Source organism: Mustela nigripes, chromosome 7 (genome assembly GCF_022355385.1).
Source record: "Mustela nigripes isolate SB6536 chromosome 7, MUSNIG.SB6536, whole genome shotgun sequence".
NCBI classification, from domain to species: domain Eukaryota; kingdom Metazoa; phylum Chordata; class Mammalia; order Carnivora; family Mustelidae; genus Mustela; species Mustela nigripes.
In genome coordinates this window covers 59,431,849-59,453,011 of record NC_081563.1, presented here as the reverse complement: position 1 = coordinate 59,453,011, position 21,163 = coordinate 59,431,849, and the positions used below count along the sequence as shown (strand labels likewise).

At 36.2% G+C, this 21,163-nt stretch overlaps 1 protein-coding gene across 4 annotated transcripts in view; it reads right to left on the bottom strand.

Annotated features, from left to right (window-relative positions):
• The window catches only part of WDPCP (WD repeat containing planar cell polarity effector), a 487,280-nt gene that overhangs the window by 36,958 nt on the left and 429,159 nt on the right, over positions 1-21,163 (bottom strand). The window lies entirely within an intron of this gene.

The following is a 21,163-nucleotide window of genomic DNA, read 5'->3' as shown; positions in this document are numbered from 1 at the left end:
ACTATTACACATTTTTAAAAACAAAGCTGAGAGGGGAACCTGGGTGGCTCAGTGGGTTAGGCCACTGCCTACGGCTCGGGTCGTGATCTCAGGGTCCTGGGATCGAGCCCCGCATCGGGCTTTCTGCTCAGCAGGGAGCCTGCTTCCCTCTCTCTCTCTGCCCGCCTCTGCCTACTTGTGATCTCTCTCTGTCAAATAAATAAATAAATAAATAAAATCTTTAAAAAAACAAAAACGAAAACAAAGCTGAGAAATATTGTCTTATGTTTTTTATAGTTTTCATACATTTTTTGTTAAATGTTTTATTTACATTATTATACCTTAAAATGAACTTTCAGTGATGTAGATTCAGGGTATCTGGCTAGCTCAGTTTTGAAGAGCATGAGACTCTTAATTTCAGGGTTGTGAGTTGGAGCCTCACTTTGGCTACAGAGATGACTTAAAAATAAAACTCTTAAAGAAAAAGATATAGATTCTATGAATTTAACAGATGTATGGATATATGTTACTGCTGGGTGCCTGGGTGGCTCAGTCAGTTAAGCAGCCTTTTCTTGATTTCAGCTCAGGTCATGATCTCAGAGTTCTGGGATTAAGCTCTTGTCCCACTGTGTGCTCAGCAGGGAGTCTGCTTGAGGATTCCCTCTCTTCCTTTGTCCCCCACCTCTAAAACAAATAAATAAATAAAATCTTAAAAAAAAAATTCTGCTACTGCTACCAGTATGTAGCATACAGAACAGTCTCAGCATGCAAAACAAAACAAAATAAAAAATCTCCCTCATACTCAACAGTCAGTCTCTCTCCTATTGGTAACCCCTAGGAATTGCTAATTCCTCCTCATGACTATAGTTCTGACTTCAAAAATGTCATGTAATTGTAATCATAAGTAAAAACTTATGATTGGGTTCTGTCACTCGGTGTGATGTTCTGTATATTCATCCAAGATGTTATATTCAACAGTTCACTTTTTATTGATGAGGAGTATTTCACTGTATAGGTCTAACAGTTTGTTTATCGCCTTCTGAAGAATATTTGTTTTCCCAGGTTTTGGTGATTATGAATAAAATGACTCCAAACATTCATGTGTAGGTTTTACTATGATAAAAGTGTTTCTCTAGTGTAAATATGCAAGAATAAGATTGCTGACTCATATGGTAAGCTTATGTTTACCTTTATAGGAAGATAGGGAACTTTTTCCCAGGATGCCTATACCATTTTGTATTCTTACCGGCAAGTTATGAGAGCTCTATTTGCTGTGCACCCTAACTAGTGGTTGGTATTATAAATACCTTTTTATTATAGATATTGTAATAGGTATGCAGAGGTAGCTCATCATGGTTTTAATTTTTAACTTTGCATTTCCCTCATGGCTAATGACATTGAATATTTTCTCATGGGCTTATTTGTCATTTGTGTATCTCCTAATTAAATCATTCAAGTCATACCTTTTGCCCATTTTAATTAAGAGTTTTCTTGTTAGTAATGTTTTCTTATTTTGAATTTTTAGAGTTCTTTATATATTCTGGGTTTAAATCCTTCATCTGTTACGGGATTTGCAAATGTTTTCTCCAGCACGTAGCTTGTCTTTTCATGCTCTTAAGAGTACCCCCCCCCCCCCTTTTTTTAAAGATTTATTTATTTGATAGTGAGAGAGGGAACACAAGCAGGGGGAGTGGGAGAGGGAGAAGTAGACCTTCCCCTGAGCAGGGAGCACAATGTGGGTCTCTATCCCAGGACCCTGGGATCATGACCTGAGCCAAAGGCAGCCACCTAATGACTGAGCCACCCAGGCTTCCTTATGCTCTTTGTATCTTTTAAAGAGCAAAAGTTGATGAAGCCTAGCTTATCAATTTTTTTTTTCTTCTGGATTATGCTTTTAGTTTCAGAGCTGAGAATTCTTAGACTAATCCCAGGTAATGAAGATTTACTCCTATGCTCTCTTTTAAAAGTTTTATAGTTTTATATTATATATTAAGTTGTATGATACATTTTGAGTTAATTTTTGAATAAGGTATGAGGTTTAGTTTGGGGCTCATTGCCTTTACACATAAGATGTCCAGATGTTCCAGCACCATTTGTTGAAGAGTACTCTCTCTCCATTGAATTGCTTTTGTAAAAAATCGATGGGGCATATATACATAGGTTTATTTTAGGATTGTCTATTCTTTTTCATTAATCTACATGTCCTTTTTCTTTTTTAAAACTTTATTTATTTATTTATAAACAAATAGTCCTTTTAAAAAAGATTTTATATATTTGACAGAAAGAGAGGAAGCAGAAGGAGAGAGAGAGAGAAGCAGGCTCCCTGCTGAGCAGAGAGCCTGACATGGGGCTTGATCCCCTCTTAGAACTCTGGGATCATGACCAGAATTTTGTTAGCGTTTCTGCAGATTTTCTCTGTTCTGTTCTAGGTTTGTTGCTTTGTTCTTTCCTGTCAAAGGGTCCCCTTTAATATTTCTTGCAGGGCTGGTTTAGTGGTCATGAATTCCTTTAGTTTTTATTTGTCTGGGAAACCCTTTATCTCTCCTTGTATTCTGAATAAGAGCCCTGCTGGATAGATTTTTTTTTTTTTTAAAAAGATGTTTATTTATTTATTTGACAGACAGAGATCACACGACGGGCAGAGAGGCAGGCAGAGAGAGAGGGAGGAAGCAAGCTCCCTGCTGAGCAGAGAGCCGGATGCGGATGTGGGGCTTGATCCCAGGACCTTGGGATCATGACCTGAACTGAAAGCAGAGGCTTTAACCCACTGAGCCACCCAGGCGCCCCTGGATAGATTATTCTTGACTGCATGTTTTTCCCTTTCAGCACATTGAATATATCATGCTACTGTTTCAGCTTGCCAAGTTTCTGTGGAAGGATCTGTAGCCAGTCCCATGGATCTTCCCTTGTAAGTTAGGGACTTCTTTTGTCTTGGTGTTCTTACGAGTTTTTCTTTATCACTATATGTTTCAAATTTAACTATAATATTTCTTGGTGTTGGCCTAGCTTCTGTTGATTTTGATGGGAGATCTCTGTGCTTCCTGGATTTGGATGTCTGTTTCCCTGCCCAGATTAGGGAGCCTGTTAAGCTATTATTTCCTCAAAAAAATTTTCTGCTACCTTTTCCCTCTCTTCTTCTTTTGGGTCTCCTAATATCATTGCTATTTTGTTTGATAGAGTCATTGAATTCCCTAGGCCTATTCTCATGATCCATAACTCTTTGTCTGCTTTCTTCTATTTCCTCATTTTCCATTATTCTTTCTTCTGTATCACTTATTTGCTTCTCTGCTTCTTCCATCTTGGTGTTCATTATATCCAGTCTGTTTCAGATTTCAGTTATTGCAGTTTTCACGTCTGATTTCTTTTTATTTATTTCTTTTTTATTTTTATTTTTATTATTATTTTTTTCACTTCTGATTTCTTAAAATTTTTTTATCTCTGTGGTAAGGGCCTCCCTGACATCTTCCATAGTTTTCTTTAGCTCAATGAGTATCCTTGTAATTGTTGCTTTAAATTCTTCATCAGCCATATTACTTTTGTCTCTTTCAGTTAGATCTCTGGCTGTGACCTCTTCTTGTTTCATTTGGGATGAATTCCTCCATCTTGGCAGTTTGTCTGTATGTCTCTGTCTTCTTTGTGTTAGAAAAGCCTGTTATGTTTCCTCCTCCTCAGGGTAATGTTTTATGAAGAAGAGGTCATATACTGTGCGGGGCCTGGTACTTTAGGAAGTATCTCTGGTGTGTGCTGTATGCTCTCTGCTACTGAGTTTTGGCTGCTCTATCCCTCAGGGCCATCATCTGCAAGTCTTGTCTTCAGTGGACAGTATTTGGACCTTGGCCAGAGTGTGGCCAGTTTTAACAGGTTTGTTCTTGTCTGCTTCTTAAATGAGACCTGATGCTACTTTCACTAGAACTGAAGACTTGGAGAACTCTGGTCAGGAGACTTGGTGTGTGCAGGAATTTCTGCTGATCAGGGAAAGGGGCCCACTGTACTGGGACTGAGACACATATTCTGAAGGGCAGTACCAGCTGACAGCAGCAGGGCTGTACTTGGTATAAGAGGTTATGTAGCCAGTGTCGGCACTCTGCTATTTACTGAAGCTGGTTTATGCTGAGGGATGGGAGAGGGAAATGGTGTCAGCCAGCTCCTTTATCCCTGAAGAGAGGTCTCCATGCTTGCTACTCTCAGGGAATCACTCTCAGAAGAGCAAACAGTCTTCCCCTGTGCATCACAGGTATTTTTTAGATCACTGTTTCACATTGTCTGTGTCCAGGTTGTTTGCCTGGCAGAAACAGCATGGTGCACGTTGGGCTCTATCCCGGCCAAGCCTGGTGACTTTAAAAACTCTAAACTTTAGGGCGCCTGGGTGGCTCAGTGGGTTAAGCCGCTGCCTTCGGCTCAGGTCATGATCTCAGGGTCCTGGGATCGAGTCCCGCATCGGGCTCTCTGCTCAGCGGAGAGCCTGCTTCTCTCTCTCTCTCTCTGCCTGCCTCTCCATCTACTTGTGATTTCTCTCTGTCAAATAAATAAATAAAATCTTTAAAAAAAAAAAACAAAACTCTAAACTTTAGGGATGTGCTGTGGTGGGGGTTTGTGTTGGTCTTCTGGGGGGAGGGTCTCACTGCATTAGGAGGGGTGCAGGTTTGACCAACAAGGGCAGTGGTGCCAGCGCACACGGCATGGGACCTAGAGCAAGCAGGCTAATTCGGCAGCCAGTTCATGGTGAGCCACACTCGGCACGTGGTTCTGAGGCTATACAAAGGGGTGGGGGAGGGAAATGGTGCCTACTAGCTCTTTCTTTCCCAGAGAGTCATCTCTGTGAATGCCACCTTTCACAGATGCGCTCCAAGAAAAGCAAATGATCTCTACTCTGTGTGGTGGAAGTATCCCTCACATCACCCGTCTGCCCCAGATGCTGCTTGCCTGACTTCTCTCCAGGAGTAGGGCAGGGCTATATCCCAGCCAAGCCTACCAACCTTTAAAACTCCAATCTTTGACCCCCACTGGTTGGAAAAAACTCTGGAAAATCAGCCTCTCTCATCTTGCCGCCAATGGCTTTGGGACGTGTTATTCTTGTGCGTTCCCATGTGCTACTCCTGCACCCTTCTCTGCAATTAGGTCTCCCCACTTTCTGCAGCAACTGTGATCCTTTTCTCCCCCAAACCATGTCTCTGTTCCTCCTACCTTCCTTGATGTGGCCTTTTTTCTCCTAGTTATGCAGTTTTTTCTGTCAGTACTCAAGTTGATTTCTTGGGCATTCAGAATGATTTGTTAGTTATTTAGTTGTGTTCAAGGGACAAGATAAACCTAGGGTTCTCTCTTAGCTCCCTCCTCTACCAAACATTTAAAGAAGAGTTAGTACCTATCCTCAAATTATTCCAGAAAACAGAAGAAGAATGAAACCTTCTGAACTCCTTTTACAAGGCCAGTAAGTTAGTGGTTTCATTTTCTCTGAATAAATACCCAGAAATGAAATTGCTAGGTTATATAGTAGTTCTCTTTTTAATTTTTCAAGAAACCTCCATATTCTTTTCCATAGTGTCTTCATCAGTTTACATTCTCACCAGCAGTGTACAAGGGTTCCCTTTTCTCCACATCTTTGCCAACCCTTATTTCTTATTTGTTTGTTCGTTTGTTTTATTGTTTGTTTTGTTTTTTAATTTTAGCCATTCTGACAGGTGTAAGGTGGTATCTCATTGTGGCTTTGACTTTCATTTGCTATCCAGGAAATTTCTATTTCTTCCCATTCTGTGTGTCTTTTTATGCCCAAACCATATAACCAACAGCATTTGCTGTTGAGCATCTTTTCATGGACCTGTTGGCCATCTGTATGTCATTGGAAAAATGTTTAGACTCTGTGCCCATATTTCATATATTTTTTAAAATATTGAGTTATATGAATTCTTTATATATTTTGGATTTTAACCCCTTATCAGATATATGATTTACAAGTATTTTCTCCCATTCAGTGGGTTGCCTTTTCATTTTGCTGATGGTTTCCTTTTGCTTTGAAGAAGCTTTTTAGTTTGTTGTTGTCCCACTTGTTTATTTTTGTTTTTGTTGCCTTTGCTTTTGGTATCAGATCGAAAAAATCATTGCCAAGATCAGTGTCAAGAAGCTTACTGCCTGTTTTCTTTAACTGTTTTATGGTTTCAGGTCTTACAGTTAAGTCTTTAATCTATTTCAGGTTTATTTTTGGAAGTGATGTAAGATGGTGGACTGGTTTCATTCTTTTGCATTTGACTGTTTGGCTCTTCCAGAATCGTTTACTGAAGAGACTGTCCTTTCCCCATTAAATGCATGGCTCATTTGTTACAAATTAATTGACTGCATGCATATGGGTTTATTTCTGGGATTTCTATTTCTTCCCATTCTGTGTGTCTTTTTATGCCCAAACCATTCTCTTTTGATTGGATTGAGATTTTTAAAAAATGTACTCTAATGAGGTCTTTTAAGAAAAAAATTAACATATAATGTATTATTTGCTTCAGGGATACAGGTCTATGAATCATCAATCTTACACAATTCACAGCACTCACCATAGCACATACCCTCCCCAAAGTCCATAACCCAGCCACCCTATCCCCCCCAACCCACCCCAAATCCCAGCAACTCTCAGTTTGTTTCCTGAGATTAAGAATCTCTTATGGTTTGACTCCCTTCCTGGTCCCATCTTGTTTCATTTTTTTCCCTCCCTGCCCCCCCGTGACCCCCACCCTGTCTCTCAAATTCCTCATATCAGAGAGATCATATGATAATCATTTTTCTCTGATTGACTTATTTCAACAAGGTCTTTTGGTTAATCTCTATGTTAAGATTTTATTTAATGTTTTGAGTTAAATCTATCTTTCTCATATTTTCTTCCACAGTTTTGTGTTTGTTTGTTTGTTTCCTCTTTTTCTTTTGGGATATTTGGACTTTTTTAGTATTTTCTTCTGGTATTATTTCCCTCTGTCTGAAGAACTTCTTTTAATAATTCTTTTAGAGCTGGTCTGTTGGGAAGATGTTCTCTCAATTATTCTTCAACATATTTGAGAAGTTTTTAGCCATTCTTTGTCTATTTTTTTCAGCATGGCACACTTTTTCTTTTCTTTCTAGACTCTGATGTTACGAATATTAGACTTTGACATTGTCTCTCTCTTTATTTCCAGTATATATTTTTTCTCTTTGTTGTTCATTGTTCTATTTATTTGTCTTCCAGTTCACTGACTCTTTCCTTTTTCATCTCATTTCTGCTATTTAAGCCATCAGTGAGCTTTAAAAAATTTTGGTTTTTGAGTTCATTATTTGTTTTTTTTTCCTGTTTTCTGTTTCTTTTTGAGACTTCCTATTTTTCATTTGTTTCAACAGTTTTTGTGATTGTTAGAGAATTTCTGTAAAGCTGCTTAAAGTTTTGTCAGATAATTCCATCATCTGTCATCTCAGTGTTGTTGTCTTTTGACTATTTTTTTCCATGTGAGTGGAGTTTTTCCTGTAGTAATTTTGGGTCCTGGACATTTTAAACACTGTATGACTTCCTTGTTGAAATCCCATGATTAATGTTGGTAATTTTGCTCTAGCAGCCAACTGATCTTTTTAGGTTTAGGCTTCAAGTTCCAGTGCATCTCTGTGAGCTGTGGTTCCAATGTCAGCTCATTTTTCAAAGTCTTTGCAATACTGTTTATATCTGCAAATGTGCATCATCCACTTGTCAATCTGTAACTTGGGTGATGCTTTATATGTTAGTTTGATCTCAAAGTCTTTTATATGCTGGTTAAGGTTAGATCCATAATACATGGGATTGGGGTATGAAACTGTGGAGTTTATAAATAATTTAATGGGGTCATTTTCTTGAGGTCCTTCCTATCTGTAATCTCCTTTGGTACCTTCTAGTCGAGTAAGCAGTGGCTTCAGTCACCTCATGCTGCCACACACCTTGGCTGGAACTGTCTCCAGGCCCAAGTTGTGGCAAAATAAAGGAAAAAATACTGGTAAATTTACCATAGAGTGAGGTACTTCAGATTCTGGTCTTCTTCCTTACTCTGTCTGTCACTATTTACTTGCCAGAGTCTTCAAATAGTTACTCTGTACATTCTTTGTAGGATTTTAGCTGCATTCAGTAGGAGAGAAAGGGATAAATAGTGTGCTTGTTCCATCTGGAACCAGAATCTGATAATCCTGATTTTTAATGGCTTACATAGTATTCTAATATTTGGATATACTTTAATTTACTCAATTTCCCAAATATACATTTAAATTATTCAGTTTTATGATAACAATGTGATGGACATTTCTATGTATATATGTATATATTACAAAAGTGAAATTTTAAGTCATGATACTTAAACTCTTTTTGATACAACTGCCAAAATTACTTTCTGAAAAACTTACTTGGATTTATAAGACTTGACCATCAAAAAGCATATTGACCATGTTAAAATAAAAACAAATCGAGGGATACCTGAGAGGCTCATTCAGTTAAGTGTCTGAAATTAAGTGATTTTGGCTCAGGTCATGATCTAAGGTCATGAGATCAAGCCCCAAGTTGGGCTCTGAGCTCAGCAGGGAGTCTGTTTCTCTTCCTCTCCCTCTGCCTCTGCCTCTTCCTCTGCCCCATTAGTACCTCTCCCCCTTAAAGTGCTCTTTCTCTCTCAAAAATAAATAAATCTTTAAAAAAGCAAAAACAAATGGAGATCAGCCTTGAAAATTCCCTCAACACACAAAACCAGTTTCATTATACAAACAAAGCTTAATTTAGCTTATTTGGCAGGACTAACTTAATCTAGGTCATTTCTTGCTTATGCCTGTGGAAATCATAAGTAAAACTTGAATTGTTTTATAGTTTTTATAAGGCAACCACTCACCAATTCCCTATCATTTAAGAAAATTTTAATATTATAACCAGTCACTGTGAAGAATAAACAATCACTGCTCTCTCACTATATAAGCTGCTCTATAAAAAAACAAGCCTGAGTCTCATTCCATGTTTTGGTTTGAGTACCTCTGGTTTGAAACTTTCTTTTTGGTGTGTGCACAATAAAATTTTCCTCATTACTATTTCAGGGATTCATTAGTTTTATTCTGTTATTTCTGATGACTGAAACCCATTAAACACCATTTAAAAATGCATTTGACTATTCCCTACCCCTCCACCTCAAAATTGTGGTCACCACTGCAGGTTAATAGCTTAATTTAGGGCTCTGGAAACTGATAAATTTAGGGAACTAATCAAGCATTTACTTTGCCTTTTAGGGTAATCAAATAACTGGTAAGGAACCTTTTTCCCCCTGTATAAAAGAATTCTAGCTTATAAATGACAGAATTAGAAGTTTGCTACCCCTAATTAAATAATAATCTCGGGAGCTCTCATTGGTGAATTCCAAAGCACTAGACAAAATGTTGATGGGGAACTTTATACAGATTTTCCTCGACTTTTGATGGGGTTACATCCTGGTAAACCCATTGTAAGTTTCAACTACTCAAAGTCAGTGATGCATTTTATACCCTAACCTACCAAACATCATAGCTTACCTACCTTAAATATATTTAAATACATTAAATATATTCTGAACCCTTCCACTAGCCTATAATTAGGTCAAATGATCTAACAAAAAGCTATTTTCTAATAGTGTTGAATATCTCATGTAATTTATTGAATACTGTACTGAAAGTGAAAAACAGAATGGCTGTATGGGTACAGAAGTTAAGTGTGTCAGTTGATTACCCTCCTAATCATGTAGCAGATTGGGCACTGTGGTTGGCTGCCACCACCCAGCATCACAAGGGGGGTACTGTACCACATTGTGCTAGCCCAGGAAAAGATCAAAACTCAGTATTTGAAGTATGGTTTCTACTGAATGTGTATCACTTGTGCACCATCATGAAGTAAAAAGCCAATCTAAGTCAGGGACCATTGGTAATGGAAAATTCCAGGGATTAATTTTAGCATCATTAAAAGACCTTGTATACTTCAAGTTGTGATGTAATAAAGAGCACAGTATCCTTTGTTATTTTTTGTGACTTGGGACACAAATAACAATTTCCCTAAATTTGTTTATAGGAACATACTTAAGAAAAGCAAAATAATTATAATTTGTAAATATAGGGAGAATTTACAGATGATTATATATATTCTTTTTTTTTTTTAAAGATTTTATGTATTTATTTGACAGAGATCACAAATAGGCAGAAAGGCAGGCAGAGAGAGAGAGGAGGAAGCAGGCTCCCTGCTGAGCAGAGAGCCCGATGCGGGACTCGATCCCAGGACCCTAAGATCATGACCTGAGCCAAAGGCAGCAGCCTAACCCACTGAGCTACCCAGGCGCCCCTGATATATATATTCTTCTCCCATCTTCCAGACATGCAATTTGTCTCTGGGAAGGGATATGCAAAGCTTGGTGTATCTCGAATTGTAGGTAATAGACAAATAGCTTAGTTTATAAGGAAAAGTTATTACATGGTGGTGTTAGGGTATTTCAGGCCTCATTTAGAGGATTTTTTGTGGAGATCTGCCTTATATTCAGAATTCAGTTCAGGACCCTTGTCCAACCTGTTTTCAGGTGTACATAAAATAGCAAAACCAAAGCATCTTTTGTTATATTTTTTTCTATGTATATAAATGCCATCATCTTTCTTAGGTTATTTTCTGCTTTTGTAATTCTCTCCTTGAAAGCTTCATTTTTCATTTCTCTTTGTTGACAGAGGAAGGTATGTAAACCTAGATTCAACAAATACGGTAAAGAGATAAAAAATGGACCCAAAGAAATAGTGAAGAATAGTTAAACGCACCTGGACATTTCTGCTTTGTCCTCAATGGTATACATTTCATTATTTTTTTGGAAACCATACATTTAAATATTTTAACATAAATAAATATTTTAACATAGCTGCATGAGGTCCATATCCAAGAATAACTGCTTTCAAGGAAAAAAGAAATATAGAAATAAAGACTCCTTAAATGAGTCCCTCCCTTTTTTCCTTCCTTCCTTCCTTCTTTCTTTATGATTTATTTCTTTAGGAGAGAAAGCGCATGAGTTAGGGAAGGTGTGGACAGAGAGAAAAACCAGCAGACTCCCCACTGAGTGGGACTTGGGCTCCATCCCAGGATCCCAAGACGATTACCTGAGCCAAAACCAAGAACAGACACATTTAAGTGACTGAGCCACCGAGGCACCCCAAAGTGAGTCCCTTTAAACTGGGACTGAAAAATCACCATAGGGGCAGCTGGGGTGCACAGTCAGTTGAACAGGTTGAGCATGGGACTGTTGGTTTTGACTCCAGTCATGATCTCAGGGTTGTGAGATCAAGCCCTAAGACGGGGCACTGCACTCAGTGGGGAATCTGCTTCCCCTCTCCCTCTTCTTCTCCCCCCTCCCTGCCATGCTCTGTCTCTGTCTCTGTCAAGTAAATAAATAAATCTTTAAATGAAAAAAGTTAAAAGAAGGTCACTGTAATAGTAACAATATAATTAATACAATATAATTAACTAAAAACAATGCAATTAACTAAAAATAAAAGGTAAAAACATATAGATAAGCGTATATTAATAAAAAGTAGATTATAATTTCAACTCTGCACAAATTATTAGAATGAACAAAGAATAAATCATTCATTTGGGTGGGAGGGGAGTAGTTCTCATTTTTCTGACTAGATTCTCTAGAAGCATTGTATAGCATCTTTAACTTCACATCTGATGTTTATAACACACATCATCTTAAAGAGGGCCACTTTTTCAAGAAATACTTAAGGACTTTATCTTTCTGTGGCTTCTGTTAATACTTTGATAATAAACTCATTTTCTTTTGCAATTCTTTTAATTTCATTATCCTTATGGAATTTTTTTTTCACTTAATGGTCTAAGTGCCATTTCCTCATTTATCAGTGGTTTTTGCATGAGAGTTCTCCACCATCCCTTTCACTGAGCTCATGAAATATTCTTTTGTGCAGGATTTTTAGTTGTTTAGAAATGTCTCTGTATTATTATGTTAGGTGTTTGCATAGCTGACAGTCTCTGAAAGCACTGATGACCTAGCACTTAATAGGTGGAATTAAATGCTTGTATTCACTGTGGAAGGATATTTGAGTGGGGACTGAGGTTATAAATAGTTAGCTCATTCTTAAATATTTCACATTATAAAGACTGTTGTTGCTCTATGTAAACTCATATAACTGTAGAGTTTCAGAAGATGAATATATAGGTAGTAAGGACCTCCCCCCCATAGCTGAAATGTTATATTTTAAATGCCAAGTTATGAAGTTTGAGTTTTCTGAGCTTTGTGGAAGAAAAGTACTATGTAAGAAGTATGGTGAAGTCCACTAATAAAGGAAAAGGGTTTCAAGATGTATAACACTAGTAAGGCTTTGTACATGAAATTATACTCCTGTGTTTTTCATTTCACTTAGTTAAATAAAAGAACACATGCCAAACCCAAACCCTAACCCTTAAGATACATAAATTTTGGAGCTTTGGATTTTCAAGGTATTTGCTTTTCTAGTTCTAGTATTGGAGAACTACGATTCTATAATAGAACCATGAATCAATCTGTAAAGAACCTCCTTTCTTCATAGCTTTTCTTGAGACACATCAAAGCCACAACAGAATGAAACTCCTCTTTTACAGTCAATTTTAGTGAGTCAGAAGATGAAAATAAGAAAATCCATTGGAGACCAGATTAGGCTGAAGAGAAAATAGAAATATTCTTTTTTGTTCTCCAGCTGTCATTATATATCTTCCCCACATTGCCTTGATAAGCTTTCTTAAACATAGAGATCCAGTGAAAACCTATAAATATCTTTCAGTTGTCAAAATGCCAATACCCTTTAATTTTTATGTTTTCAAAGAGCTTAAGACTGATGGTCTTCTTTGGAAAGATGTTTAAAATTGTTCAGTTTTAGTCATATACTGAGGCTTAGAAAAAGGTGTCTTTACTTGTGTTATGTTTGCTGCCCATAAAACCGAAAACTGTCTTGGGGATAATTTGAACTTAATCAGTCCTGTGTAATATACCTATTAAGTTACCTTAATAGCCACACATTGGAAATGCTCAGCATAGTCTACATTTATTTCAGTTTAAGATGCAGAAATGGACTTCCTAGACATATGCCATATGTTCTCTTCTTATGCCAAGTTAACAAGAACTAAAAGACTGAGATGAATAAACAAGGTCAACTTAAGCTGAGCCAAATTAGACAACAGAATAATTGTCAGATTTTCTGTTGGCAGGGACAGTTTGTTTTGAGCCAATCTCCATGAATTATAGGCTGTAAATTTTTTTTCTGGGAAGTCTACCGCCAAGCATTCTGTTGACAATTTTCTTTGTTTTGTAAACACTGAAAATTTTCATCAAGTATATTGTTTATAGGAACACATAAGGATTATGGATAGATAGGGGTTTTTTGTTTGTTTGTTTGTTTTAACTTAAGAGAAATTTGCTTAGATACAAATCAAATAAAACCAAGCCAAAATGTAGTAACTTTTAACAGGACAGTATTTCATTTGGAGTTTCTTAGGCATGAATTCAGATAGCAATAGCAGGAAACCAGTATTACAATTAATGTATGACAGTTAATATAAAGGTAGATATGTATGTTACAAATATAAGATTTGATTGCTCTACAGTAAAGAATCTTAGCCTTTGAAGAGGATAAGCTAATACAAATGGGAAAATTGAAGAAATGGAGAGAGAAACGGAGTTATTTTAAATATAATAAATAGTTTAGAACAGTATCAAATCTAAAGTTAAATATTTAGTCCTAGGATCACTTAATTTATTTATCATTGCCCCTCTCACTCTGCCCTTTTTCTTTCTAAACTGCCTTTTCTTTGAGTTGCTTAACTTTTTTTAATTGTGATGTCACAAATATGAAAAACTAACCATTTGAATAATGTTTATCCTAGCCACATAAAAAATATGAAAACCAACTATTTGAATAATAGTGGTAGTGACATACAAAGTATAAAATCTCAGTCAGTTCACATAAAAAGCACTCACTTATACCCTAGATGTTGTAACTGCTATTAGTATGCAAATGCTTGATTATTTTGGGGTAAACTTAACACACTTATTACCAGCTATATATTCTTATATTCTATATATTCTTGTATAATAATAATAATTCTTTTGTTTATTCAGTAAATATTTATTTAGCATCTGTTACATCCCAGGCATTTTTCTATGTCCTGGAGGATCCATCAGTGAGAGGAAAACAAAACAAAACAAAATTCTGTCCTCATACAGTTTACATTCAAGTAACTTTGTTCATAAACTCAAGCATAGTACAGTCTATTCAAAATCAGTTTTCACTTGGCTTCTGCAGCATATTTTGTTCAAGTTAATTCAGTTTATTTTGCCATAGGCTACCCAGAAATTAAAATTTTATTCAGTCATATAAGCATATGAAGAATATTAATAATGGATAGGAAGGATTTAAAATTAAGAGGACATTTTATAAAGTAGGCTGATATTTTATGGTTCATTCATTCATTCATTCATGGATGAGATATTTGTTGAATGTTCACTCTGTGGCTGGTGCCGGGTTGGATGTTGTGAGTACAACAGTGAGCCAAAGTAGATATACCCTTAATCCCTGGTGAATGGGCCCATGCTGTGGGCCATGCTGCCATTCTCTCTTCTCTGCTTCTATCTCTTTTAGAGCCTGAGACATTACTGAACTCCTCTAGACAAAACTTTTAGCTAAACTTCCCCATTGCAGTTCTGGTATTCAAATTTAGCCCTGAGCCCTAGCATTCAGGTGGTGAAGTGTGAAAACAGGCCTCATGTCAAATTTCCACTGATGTCAAGGCAGCTTTCCCTATCAGGTCAGCCGAGTCATTTAAAACGATCTATTAAAAATACAGAACACATCCTAACACTTTGTATTAATTCCTCCTTGCTGCCATAACAAATAGCCACAAATTTAGTGACTTAAACAGGGTGCATTCTTTTCTGGAATTTCTAGAGAATAATCTACTTTCTTGCCTTTTTGAGCTTCTAGAGGCCACTCTGCATTCCTTGGCTCATGGCTCCTTTCCTCCATTTTCAGAGCTAGCAGTCAGTGGTAGGTTAAGCCTATCTCACCGTGAGTTACTGGACACTGTTTCTTCTGCCTTCCTCCAGCACACTTAAGGACCCTCTTTCACATTTAAGGATTACATTAGGCCCATCTAGATAATCTGGCATGAACTCCCTATTTTAGAGCCAGATGATTAGCAGCCTACTTCTACCTGTTACCTTAATTCCCCTTTGCCAATTAATAATAACATATTTACACATTCTTGGGATTAGGATGTGGACATCTTTGGGAGGCCATTATTCTGCACACTACACACACTAATATCCTATATTGTCTTCTCACTGCAATTAAAACAAAGATCATACACACTGACATGGCCTACAGGCCCTATTAATTTATCATTTTCCATTCCCCTTTATAGTTTAGCTGTATTGGCTCTCTTTTACTCAAACCTCGCAAACTTATTTCTGTCATAGGGCCTTTGCATGTGCAGTTACCTCTCCCTGGAATCCACTGGCAATATACCACATCTTCACATAGATGACTCCTTGTTACTCAGCCCTTAACTCAAATAGTGCCTTCTCTAATCACCAACGTTTTTTGTATTTTTTCCTAGTACTTACCATTAACTGAATGACCTTTAGTTACATATTTTGCTTGTTTCTTATCTGTATATAATATTCCTTATATCTGTATATAAGATAATATTCCTCCCCCATCACTTGAGAACTCAGAGTGCAGTGTTCCAACTGTGCATCAGGCATTGTGCTAAGGCTTAAAGAAATGATAGTATCTAAGAATCAGGATGGTTTTTGCCTTCATAGAGTTTATAGGTTAATGAGGAAGCAGTTATTAATCTAATAATCACATAAGAATAAAATTATAAGTGTGACAGTGTGATAAAGCTTTATAGTTAGGATGTTTTAGTATCTGGTAGGACTAGCTCCCCTCTCATACTGTCTTCTTTTTTTTGTTTTTCTATGTTAGCCTTAATAACACCGTGTCTGACTAAATAAAAAAATATGCTGGTCTTTTTATTGGGATTACATTAAATTTAGTTAATTTAATAATTTAGTACAATACATTAATTTAGAGAGAGCTGACATCTTTATGATATTGAGTCATCCTATTCGAGAAGAGGGGATATATTCCCATTTTCTCAAGCCCATTTTTATGTATGTCACAGTTTTTAAAATTTCCAACATGTGAATTTTGCATATTTGGTGTTTGGTTTATTCCTCAATATTTAATCTTTGTTGATAACATAAATGGAGATTTCCTCTATCACTATATCCTCTAACTTGTTTGTGTATATGAAGACTGTTGTTCTTATACATTAATTTTACATTTTTCTACCTTACTATATTTTTAAAATATTTGATTATGTTTTATCATTGATTTCTTCGGGCTCTTCTGTTATATTGTCCTATCATTGCAAATGAAGATAGTTTTATTTCCTTACCAATTTTTATTCTCTAGTTCAAGGATTGGCAAACTTTTTCTGCAAAGTACCAGATAGTAAATTTTTAAGCTTTGAGGACCACAGGTCCCAGTTACTATAGATGATAAATAAATGAAGGGGTATGGATGTACTAATAAAACTTTATTTATAAGAAGAGTCAGCAGGTTTGGACTTGGCCAGTGGGCCATGGTTTGCCCTTTGATCTAGTTGATTTATCTAATTGTAATGGCTAATAACTCTAGAACAGTGCTAAGTAGTAGCAGAGATAGTGGGTATTCTTGTGTTGTTTCTGATCTTGGCAGAAATGCTCTTAGTGATTCCCCATTAAATAAGATACTAGCTGGAGTGCCTGGGTAATGGACATTGGGGAGGGTACGTGCTATGTTGAAAAAATAAATAATTTTTTCAAAAGATACTAGCATTAGGACTAAGTTATATATGTATATATAAAACTATATACGCATGTACGTATATATACTTATGTGAGACTATATCCTCAATTCCTATTTTCTTTAGTGTTTTTTTTTTTATCAGGAAGATGGTTGTATTTTGTCAAAGGCATTTTCAGCATCTATAGAAATAATCATGTGATTTTTATTAACCATAGATCTATTAGTATGCAGTATGATCTCAATGGATTTGGTAACATTGAACCAACCTTGTAATGTCAGATAGATCTAGGGGTTGAATTTTACTTGGTAATCCTTATTATTTTTACATTGGTATTTATGGGTACTATTCACTTGTAGTCATCATTTTTTTGTACTGTAGAAAGTTTTTCTTTAATTTTAATGTATTGGAACAGTTCATACAGCAAATTAAAATATCTGTCCTTTGAACAAGGCTTGGAGGTAGAATTCGCCAATCAAAACATCTGGACCTTTTTCATATGGTACTTAAGAATTTTGTCTGTTTCTTTCATGGAAATTGGTCTGCTTCAGATTTCTAAATCTAATGGTGGTTATGTTTGGCGATTTGTAATTACCTAGGAAATTTTCTTCTGCTTTTAAATGTATTTGCATGGAAATCTAGAAAGTGTTCTCTTATGATTAAAAAAAAAAATCTGTTACAATGGTTAATTCCTTCCTCTGTGTGCCACTTCTTATTTTGTATATTTATGCTTTCTCTCTTTTTATCTTGAGCAAGTCAGTTTGATCAAGTCTATTTTCTTTTTTTCAAAAACATCTAGATTTAGTCAGGTCTATAATTTTTATTTTCGTTTTTAAACTTCTACCTTAGGGGGTCAGTAAACTGTGGCCTGTCAGCTAGTCACTTCTTTGTATAAATAAAGTTTTACTGGATCACAGCCATGTTCATTCATTTCATGTATTACAAACAGCTGCTTTTGTGCTGGAACAAGAGTTGAGTAATTGCAGGAAGGAACATATGGCCCCACAAGCCTAAAATATTTACTCTCTACACATTTAGGAGAATTTCCTAACCTCCACTCTGCCTCGTTAATTTTTGCTTTTATCTTTATTATTTCCTTTCCTTTTACTTATTTTGCTTTAGTTTCTTGTTATTTTTCAGATTTTTACACTGGAATTAGTTTATTTTGTTTTTTCATTTTCTCTGAATAAAGTGTTTAGTGATAGTACTTTTCTTCTAATCATTACTTTCAATACATCCCATAGATTGTGATATGCAGTTTCATTATAATTATTTTTTTAAAAAATTCACATTGTGTTTTCTTCTTTCATGCAAGAGTTGTTTAATAGAAGGCTTTAAAATTTCTAGGAGGATGGTCATTTTGTTTCTTGTTAAACATTTCTAGTTGTATTGCATTGTGATCACAGAGTATTTCTAATAGTTCTTTCTTATAGAACTTAGTGATATCCTTTTGGAACCTAATATAAGATCATTTATTTTTTTGACGAATATTTGGGGAAAAAATCTATTTTCCATTATCAGAGTGTAGAATTTGATAAATATCCATAATATCTACATTAGTCATATTGTTTAGGTGTTCTTTCTCCTTATTTTTTGCCTACTTAATCTATTTTATAATAAGAATAATGAGTTAAAGTCTCCTGTTATTAGTATCTATGTTTCCTTGCATTTCTATAGTTGTAACTTCATAGAGGTGGTTTCTGTGTTAACTGGTGCTTACATATTGGTTTTATCTTTGTTGCAAAATTTGGACATCAATATTTCATTTTGTTTTAATTAAATAATTTTTGTTTATTTATTTATTTATTTGACAGAGAGAGAGAGAAATCACAAGTAGGCAGAGAGGCAAGCAGAGAGAGAGGGGTAAGTAGGCTCCCTGCTGAGCAGAGAACCTGATGCGGGGGCTCAATCCCAGAACCCTGAGATCATGACCTGAGCCACCTAGGCACCCCTGGAGGTCAGTATGTCTTTGTTAATATTTAATACTTGGGGGCTTGAATTCTGTTCATTCTATAACCAGGGTTTCTGTTGGTTTCTTAATTTCATTTGCCAAGGCTATCTTTTCTCATCTCTTTATTTTTAGCTTTTCTAGATCAATTTATTTTAGATATATCTCTTTAAAGATTTATTTATTTTAGCACAAATTGGGGGAGGAGCAGAGGGAGAGAATCTTCAAGCAGACTCCCTGCGGAGCATGGAACCTGAAGCTGGGCTCAGTCCCAGGACCCATGATATCATGACCTGAACCAAAAACAATAGTCAGAAGCTCAACCGACTGACCCACCCAGGTGCCTCCTAGATGTCTCTCTTGTATACAGAATATACCTGGATCTTGGTTTGTGGGCATACGAAAAATCTTTTTCTATTAATAGATGAGGTAAATCTATTTATATTAATTGATATTGATATGACTGATGTTCTTGATATCTCTATGAATATTTTATAATTATATGAATTTTATAATATTTGCTTATACTTCTTAAGTGGGTGTATTTCTTGGGAAGGTTTGTATTTTAGTTTTAGTGGTTATCTTTGTACTGATATCTTTTCTAATGCCCTTAGCCTCTTCTTAGTTAACCTTTAATTATCTGATGTATCAGTGTTTATTGTTGTCTTTTAACTTCCACCTATGTCTCTACAACAATCACAGCTTAGTCTACTTTTCTCTTTCACTTTGTTCCCCTCCCATTTTTTTAGTTGTATCATTTCTATTTAATACCTGCACATGTCTTCCACATTTACCTTTCTACTTCCCGTTTTTTTTAAAGATTTATTTTTTTATTTGAGTGCATGCACAAATGTGTGTGTGAGTAGGGGGAGGAGAAAGGGAGAGAAAAAATCCTCAAGCAGACTCCGTACCCACTGTGGAACCCATTGTGGGGCTGGATCCCAGGACCCTGAGCTTCTGACCTGAGCAAAAACCAAGAGTCTGTTGCTCAACAGAATGAGCCACCTAGGTGCCCCTCATTCTGGTCTTTTGTCTACACTTAAATGTATTAAAATGTTCAGAATTAGTTCTTTTGCTGAAGTTCTTCCAGTTATCTCATGGTTGGATGAAGCTTTTCCTATAGTATGTTCTCAAGAAGGGTTCATGGAAATTATTTTTCTTTAGCCTTGATACTTGAAGGAGAGCCTGGATAGATATGAAATCATTGGTTTACAATTCTTTTCATTGCATTTTAAAAAACTGTTGCTCTACTTTTGCCTTACCTTGTATTTTATTTTTGAAAAGTGTGATGCTTACTTAATTCTTCAACATTTGATCTTTCTACAAGGAGGCCTTGCAGATTTTTAAAACTAATAATTGAAATCTAAGAATTTTGTTAATATATGTCTTCAAACTGATTTTTATAACAGTTTTTCTCAGGCATTTGGTATAATTTTTGTTTTTAAGATTTTATTTATTTGAGAGAGAGAGAGCATGAGTGGGAGGGAGGGCAGAGGGAGAGGGAGAACCAGACTCCCCGCTGAGCCTGATGTGGGGCTCCATCCGAGGACCCTGGTTCATGACCTGAGCTGAAGGCAGATGCTTAACCGACTGAACCATCACCCAGGGACCTCTTGGTTTAATCTTTTGATATGTAAACCAAATCTTTTAAAAAATATTTCTTTCTGAAACATTTCCCTGGATTATAGTTTTAAATATTAATTCTGATTCCAGTGAATCAAATCGTACAGATGCTCTTACTTCTGCGCCTTATTTCTCTTTCCATTACTTTCTCCCTTGTCTTTTTTTCTTTATCTCCTTTTCATTGTCTTGTTTTCTGCCATTTTCAGTGCCTTTTATTAAATTTTAATTTGAATTTATTCCCATTTGGGTGCCTTAAAATATTTCATTTTTAAGATATTTTTCTTTTTAAAGCCAAAGTTGGTGGCATCACAATTCCGGACTTCAAGCTCTATTACAAAGCTGTCATCATCAAGACAGCATGGTACTGGCACAAAAACAGACACATAGATCAATGGAACAGAATAGAGAGCCCAGAAATAGACCCTCAACTCTATGGTCAACTAATCTTCGACAAATCAGGAAAGAATGTCCAATGGAAAAAAGACAGCCTCTTCAATAAATGGTGTTGGGAGAATTGGACAGCCACATGCAGAAAAATGAAATTGGACCATTTTCTTACACCACACACGAAAACAGACTCAAAATGGATGAAGGACCTCAATGTGAGAAAGGAATCCATCAAAATCCTTGAGGAGAACAGAGGCAGCAACCTCTTTGACCTCAGCCGCAGCAACATCTTCCTAGGAACATCGCCAAAGGCAAGGGAAGGCAAGGGAAAGCAAGGGAAGGGCAAAAATGAACTATTGGGATTTCATCAAGATCAAAAGCTT